Source organism: Lactuca virosa, chromosome 3 (genome assembly GCF_052849685.1).
Source record: "Lactuca virosa cultivar CGN04683 chromosome 3, Lactuca_virosa_CGN04683_v6, whole genome shotgun sequence".
NCBI lineage: Eukaryota > Viridiplantae > Streptophyta > Magnoliopsida > Asterales > Asteraceae > Lactuca > Lactuca virosa.
Genome location: NC_136428.1, coordinates 426,818,532 through 426,825,745, shown reverse-complemented (window position 1 = coordinate 426,825,745; position 7,214 = coordinate 426,818,532).

Below are 7,214 nucleotides of genomic sequence, written 5' to 3'. Positions count from 1 at the left end.
GTTCACTATAGTTAATAGCTCTGATACCAATTCTGTCACACCCCCATCCATCGGCGGAAACACAGGGTGGTGTAACGTCATTCTTCGTATCACAGTTATATAAAATACATTGAACAGTACTAAAGAAAATACATACCTTTATTGATAATTGAAAGTTACATAACTGTTTTTCTAGAACCTATTACATAATATCCGACTATGGCATACTTCTTAATGAACAGAAAGGTAATAGTAAAACTTCTCCTGTTCGAATACATACCAACTTTTCAAGTTCCTGAAAACACTTGCATTTTAAATACGTCAACATAAAGTTGGTGAGTCCACACGTTTTTGACTCCATATAAAAATAATACATTTTCCACGTTCAAAAGTATAGTTTTGAAAGTATCATTTTGACTCTCCAACATTTAGTATGTATATTAGGTATAATAGTTTACTTATCAATTAAGTATTATACCTAAACATTCCTTAAACCTAAGGTATAAGTAGGTGGAAACTTATACTTAACATTAATACTTGTATACGACAAAGTATAATGTTTCTAACAATTTGCTACCATGAGCCTGTAACCGCTGCTATGACATAATACCTCTAATAAAACCTACTCATGATTTCCATGAGGACAACCCACTCATGATTTCCATGAGGACAACATCGTACGCTTCATCGACGCTGGAACAATAACAAGTAAAAGGATAGTTCGTCACTCGCTTATGGTTGGCTGTAGCTAACAATCACAAGTGGGGTGGTCAACCCGTATACTAATTATACACGACTTCCTCGCTCACACGGGATTAACGGTTACAGTTCAGAGGATTTCCGCTAAGATCCCCGATCTTAGTTGATGAATACAATTACTCATGTAGACTTCGACGGCTTCCTATAGCTCTAACAACAAAAGCATTTTCATGTCTAAAACTCTAAGTTACTAGACTATGCTTTTAAACATTACTCCTAACTTCATATCATTTAGGCAGTATAACAGCTATAACTTGAAGTAAAGCCAGTGTTTATCTTAACATAAAACCAGTAACAACAACAACATATAACATACCAAGTTTTATCTTGTCATAAAACTAACAATAACAACATATAGCATACCAAGTTTTATCTTGACATAAAACCAATAATAGCAACATACTTTATAAATTAACATATAGAACTTCCGAATATAACTTCAGATCTATATCGCACACAACATATATATAGAATCCTAAGTATAACTCAAGATCTACATTAGTATAATAACATGCTGACAAGTTGATAATAGTTGTATATATTCAAAATATTATATTTAGAACAACTATACCCCGGTTATTGTAACTATCTACGTTGATACTAATATACTATCATATAGACATAATAGTAATGTGTATACAATATTTAGCATGCGTTTTCCCCCAAAATATTAGAAAGTGGGGTCGTGAAACTCACCCTAGTAGCGTGATTTTATGTAATCTAAGCAGAAACGGTCAGCGGTACGAGGTCGTCGGGGCTCGGGATGCAAGAGGGATTCAGCAAATGAGAGAAAGGAAAAAAGTTCAGGTGTAAGAATGGCTGGGGTCGAACTTGCTATTTATAGTAAGATTTTTGGGCCTCACGTCGTGAGTTTAATAAGACTCGCGTCGTGAGTCTAGCATGATCATCTCGTACACTTTCCATTTGCGTCCCTAGCTTCGGAATGTGGCCAGATGAGTCCTCACGTCGTGAGTTTTGTAAGACTCAAGTCGTGAGTTTGGATCTTATCCCTCCGTAGCCTCATCACACACCTTCTAGATTCCGAGATGTGGCAAAATGACTCCTCACCTCGTGAACATCTATGCTCACCTCGTGAGTTCAGTCAGATTAGGGTTTCTGACAGTTGAATCTTCCGAAGGTCGTAACTTTCACATACGAACTCCGTTTTTGACGTTCTTTATATGCACGCGTAGGTATTTACAAGTACTTCAACTCTCTTTTAGACTCCAATAGCTAATTCTAAGTCTATTTTAAATTCCTCTTATTATAGAGATTGATAGTGTTCGGTTTATCATAACTTCTTCATGCGAAGTCAGATTCAGATGTTCTCTATATTTTTGGATCGTAGGGACGTATACTTTGAGTTGTATTATAAAGAAAGTTCATATTTGTATTAGAATTTATCATGAACTACATAGCACTCTTATCACAATATTAGTTTCAACAAAATCACATTACATGATTGGCATAATCAAATGTGATTGTCTATTGACCTATTTTGACTGGTGTTACAGTATGAGGACAAGGAATATGTCCTCGACAAGGAGCTTAAAGAACTCGAGCCGACTGCTACTCCTGAGGAGGTCGCTGAATATCAGGCCCATGAAAAAGATGCTACCAAAGTGGCATGCATCATGTTGGCCACTATGACAGTCGAGCTCCAAAAGTCCTATGAGGACTACTATCCTTTTGAGATGCACCAGGATTTGATGGACTGCTAACATCAGAGTGCTCGTCAAGAGCGATATGAGATCATCTCCTGCCGCTCCACTTCTCACTTCTTCTTAGTCCCTGCAAATCACAACATATATGAATACCACAACCTGTATCAAGGACCCAAGAATTAGAATAGGGTGAGTTATTAGACAATATAGTGTAAATACCTGCATGGTAGGGTTTTACTTTCCCGTCCTTAACATGTTGATGGTACTTTGGGCAGTTTCGCTTCCAGTGCGACTTTTCATGGCAATAGAAGCATTCAGCCTCTTTAGGGTTAGCAGAAGGAGTGACGAAACCTTTCTTGGTTCCACTTGAAGAGGAGCCATCAGGGGATTTTCCCTTGGTACCCTTCGAAGGGCTCTTCCTCTTCTTTCCTTTGCCTTGCCCGATTGCCAAGACAGGGGCCGCGGTTGGAGTAGGATTAGTAACAACTAACTTACCTTTAAGACCACTTTCCGCGGTCTTCAAAAGTCCTTGAAGTTTGCTGAGTGTAACTTCCTCCTTGTTCATGTGGTATGTCATGCGGAATTGATCATAACACGAAGGTAAGGAGTGCAAAATGATATCTATTGCCAACTCCTCTGGGAAGTTCACATTCAGTTTCAGCAAACAGTCCACATACCTTTGCATTTTCTGCATGTGGCCCATGATGGGTTCACCATCCTTTCCTATTTCCCATGATCAAGTTTATCTTCCCATGTACTCGTCGAGTAGGATGAATTTAGACTGTCATGAGTTGGTTGTAGAGGTCTAAGATGTTGGACATGCCTACAACACTCATGAGTGCTCATAAGTTCTGAGTATTGGATTCAACCCACGCCCGCTGGTATCACTTCATGGAATCTATCTCGAGTGATCGCGAGACGGTAATATCATAGAAGTCTTCAAACCTAGAGATATGACTTGTTGCCTATGAGTTGGTTATGCATTGAATGTACGAAAACGCATTGCTAACTCGATGTTATAAAACGTGCCTTTTTGTATGATTCAACAAGTACTAGAACAAGCATATGAGTCGAAGTTTATCTGTTCCTTCTTGGAGTAGAAGCGATATCTGGGCCCCTCGATGATTTTGTGTTGACCCATCTACTGGGCCCGGTCAGAACTTAGTTGATGTGTTCAATTAACTTCTATGACAAACAAAATCCAAAATCGGGAAACAAACTGTTGGACAATAAGTAAGACATTGTTCCATGTATTTGTCCGGCAGATATCTAGAACAAAGGATTATATGATCACTTATCTTAAATGGTGTGTCATCATCATCTCAGTTCCGAGAGACCTTGAAAGAGCTACGATTTCTGATCGGTTCCTGAAGTCATTCTTGCAGTTATAGTTATTAGACGTATCCAAGTGGGAGACTGTTGGATTAGGTGTCTAAGTTCATAACTATTTCTGGAATGTACTTGACCCGATTAGCATGGTCCATTTGGGTTGCATGGCATCATGCATTTGGATAGACTAAAATGAGAAAAATCACACTTAAGGTTTATCAGTATATTATAACTTCTAATATACTAATAGTATTATTTAGTTAGTATTGATCAAGAATTAATTTGGAATTAATTAAGTGATCAAAAGAAGACTAATTAAATATATGGGTTAATTGTGTAAATCATCCATACTTATATAGTGGGCTAATAATTCATGGATTATCAAGTTGGGCTAAAACCCATAGGATGCTCCATGGATGCTTCATGGTGGTTATAGAACCCATGGGTCATGGAAATGAAAAGTCATGACAATTAGGGTTTACATGGTGTAACCCTAATTGTAACACACTATATAAGCATCCTTATGTTCACCAAAAATCGGCCACTAAGCATACAAGTGAGGGCTAGCCAATTTCTAAGTGTTCTTCATTTCACTCTAAGTTATTCCAAGTGAATTTGGTGTTGTGTGAGACATTTTAGGCATCACACTTGAGGTGCTAGGCTCACAAGGTTTTCAAGGAATCCTAACTACTATAAGGTATGTATTTCCTACTAACTTTTATGTTTAAAAGTTCCCCATGTATGCTAGATAGGTTATGAACCTTGGAAAACAATTTTGCATGTATCATAGATAAAACATAGATCCAAGGTTTCTAGGGTTGCATGTACACCATAGGAGTGTTAGAATGCTCAAAACCCTTCAGTTTTGATTCCATGCATATAGATTAGGTCACAAATCCTCCTTTTGACCTAATATGGATTCAAGACATGCATTGGACATGCATGTCTAAAAAGCACCAACCTTTGGGATGGTTTAGGTGTTTGAACCACTTCTGGAAGGGATGGACTTCGGATCTTCGGTATTAAGGGGATTCTGGTTAAGCCCTTGTATTGTCAAGCTTCTGATTTGGGTTCTTGGACCTTTTGGTAGTCCCAATGGATAAACTTGGAAACTTTATCCTTCCTAATCACATTTTAGTTTAGATCTGAGCTTTGGACCTCTTGGGGATGAAAAAGCCAGTTGAATGTATTAAGCTGTTGGAACTGTGGCGAACACGACGTGTTTGCAAGTCATCACGGCGTGTTGGCTGAAGTTTCCCGTTTGTTTGTATGATCGCGGAACACGGCGTGTTGGGTCAACATGGACTATTGACCTTCACCGTTGACTTTGACCAAGATGGACTTTGAGGGCATTTTGGGTATTTTGGGATTTTGATGGAATTGGTCACTTGGTGGATTTAGGTATTGTGTTGTGAGATGAGATTCGGAGTCGGGCCTCATCAGTTGTATCCAGTTGCGAGGTGATTTTTCCTCACTTTACTTACGGGTCAAAGGCCCCAAGGCCGACCCCTTTGGATTGTTATCCTGATTTATCGTATGATTGTGTACTATGGTGATCAGTTAGATCTGCTTCCTAGTAGATAGGATGATGCGATGCTTAGTGATCTGTAAGATCTGTCTGTTTGTTTACTGGCTGGTTAATGTATGCTTATCTGTTATATGTGCACATGTTTGGTCGGAGGCTGAGGCTTCACTGCTTTGTATGTAAGCCAACAGGTCGGGGCATTCCAACCTGATGGTTGAGGGCCTATCACTAAGCTTTGGGCTTACAGTTTTGGGTTATGTTTCAGGTACCTTAGATGATCACAGGAGGGCAAAGGCGTGATCGTGCACCTCCTCATGTTTTGTTTTTATGATTTTGGGAAAACTCTAATAATAAACATGTTTTGAAAACTATTTTGTAAACAATGATGGTTTGTGGAATTGTTTGAAAAAGTTTCCATTTTCCATGAATTTTATGGCTATTACACAACAAACCTAATAATATCTTTCAGATTCAATTGATTTATCTATTCTATAAAAAAAACTTACCGTAACAATCGTCTGATTCATTGAACATTTAATCATATAAGATTATTTTTATCAATCGTAACAATTTATAGATTTTGGAGCGAACATCAACTTTATGATCAATTACAGTTTTTGAACATAATGAATTGGCAATTAAAGAGATATGAACGAAAATTAAGAAATATATATATAGACCGAAACAAATATCAAAGATGTCTTCAATTACATCTGTTAATTGACTCGCTTCTACTAAACATGGGATTATATAGATTGAGTTAAACATTGATTATATTGAAATTTCTAGTTCATGTGAGTAAAGTTAATCATTAAATCTTATTTCTAGTAATCGTTTACATCCTCTTAGTTGATTGCTTTTTACATGTGATTTTAATGTAAAAACAAAAACTTTTACAGCACAAAGATAATTTCTATGTATCGACCATATGCCTAGTTTTATTTCTTCTATATTCAAGATTTGAGCTGGACAATTTGAAACACCAAATGATATTTAGATTCAATTTGCATTTCACACATAGCATAATATTGAAATATGAAGATTGGATCACATATTGATGAGAATTATTCCTTATATTCTAATGAACATACGGTTTTTATGTAAAATAAAATTTTTACAGTACAAAGACAATTTATATGCATCTAACAGATGCATCGTTTTCACATTGCATATGCATTGTCTCGAAGGATATGTTTTTTCACATGGTTTTTTAACATCAAATGCATAATACACAATGTTCTTTATTAAAACTATAGAAACCTTATGTTGCATTATTTTCAATCATGAAAAACTCACAGATTTCATCAAAAACTAAAAGATCAGGTATGCAACATCATGTGTTTTATTTTATTTGTATTCAGAATTTAATATTTTCTTGGTATGCATCATTTATATTACTTGTATTTTTGCAACCAGAATTGAATGCCCATAAACTCCATTTATTTTTTGGACACAAATACCTCTAAGTTGTAAATTGTAAACCTAGACAAAAATGGCCAAAGGTTTCATTTTGTAAACATGGACATAAATGTTGGATTAATGTCTAAGTCCATAACTATATTTGGTATGTACTTGACCCGACCCGGCATGGTCCATTTGGGTTGCACTTCACCGGCACAATTTATATGGATAGTCTTTTGAGAATAGTATATTTATGATTTATATTAATATATTATAAGTTCTAATATATTAATATGGAATCATATTATTTAACTAGTATTGATCAAGAATTAATTTAGAATTAATTAAGTGATCAAAAAGAACTAATTAAATATGGACTCTTATATATATGGAATGGGCCAAGTTCATTTAGGTTGGGCTAAGCTTTCATGGATGGTCCATGGAGCTTTTAACCCATGGATCCTATGTAAATGAAAGGTCATGGGTATAAGGGTTTACATGGATGTAACCCTAATCCTCCATAATATATAAAGGGGTCATTGGCTCACAAAATTAGT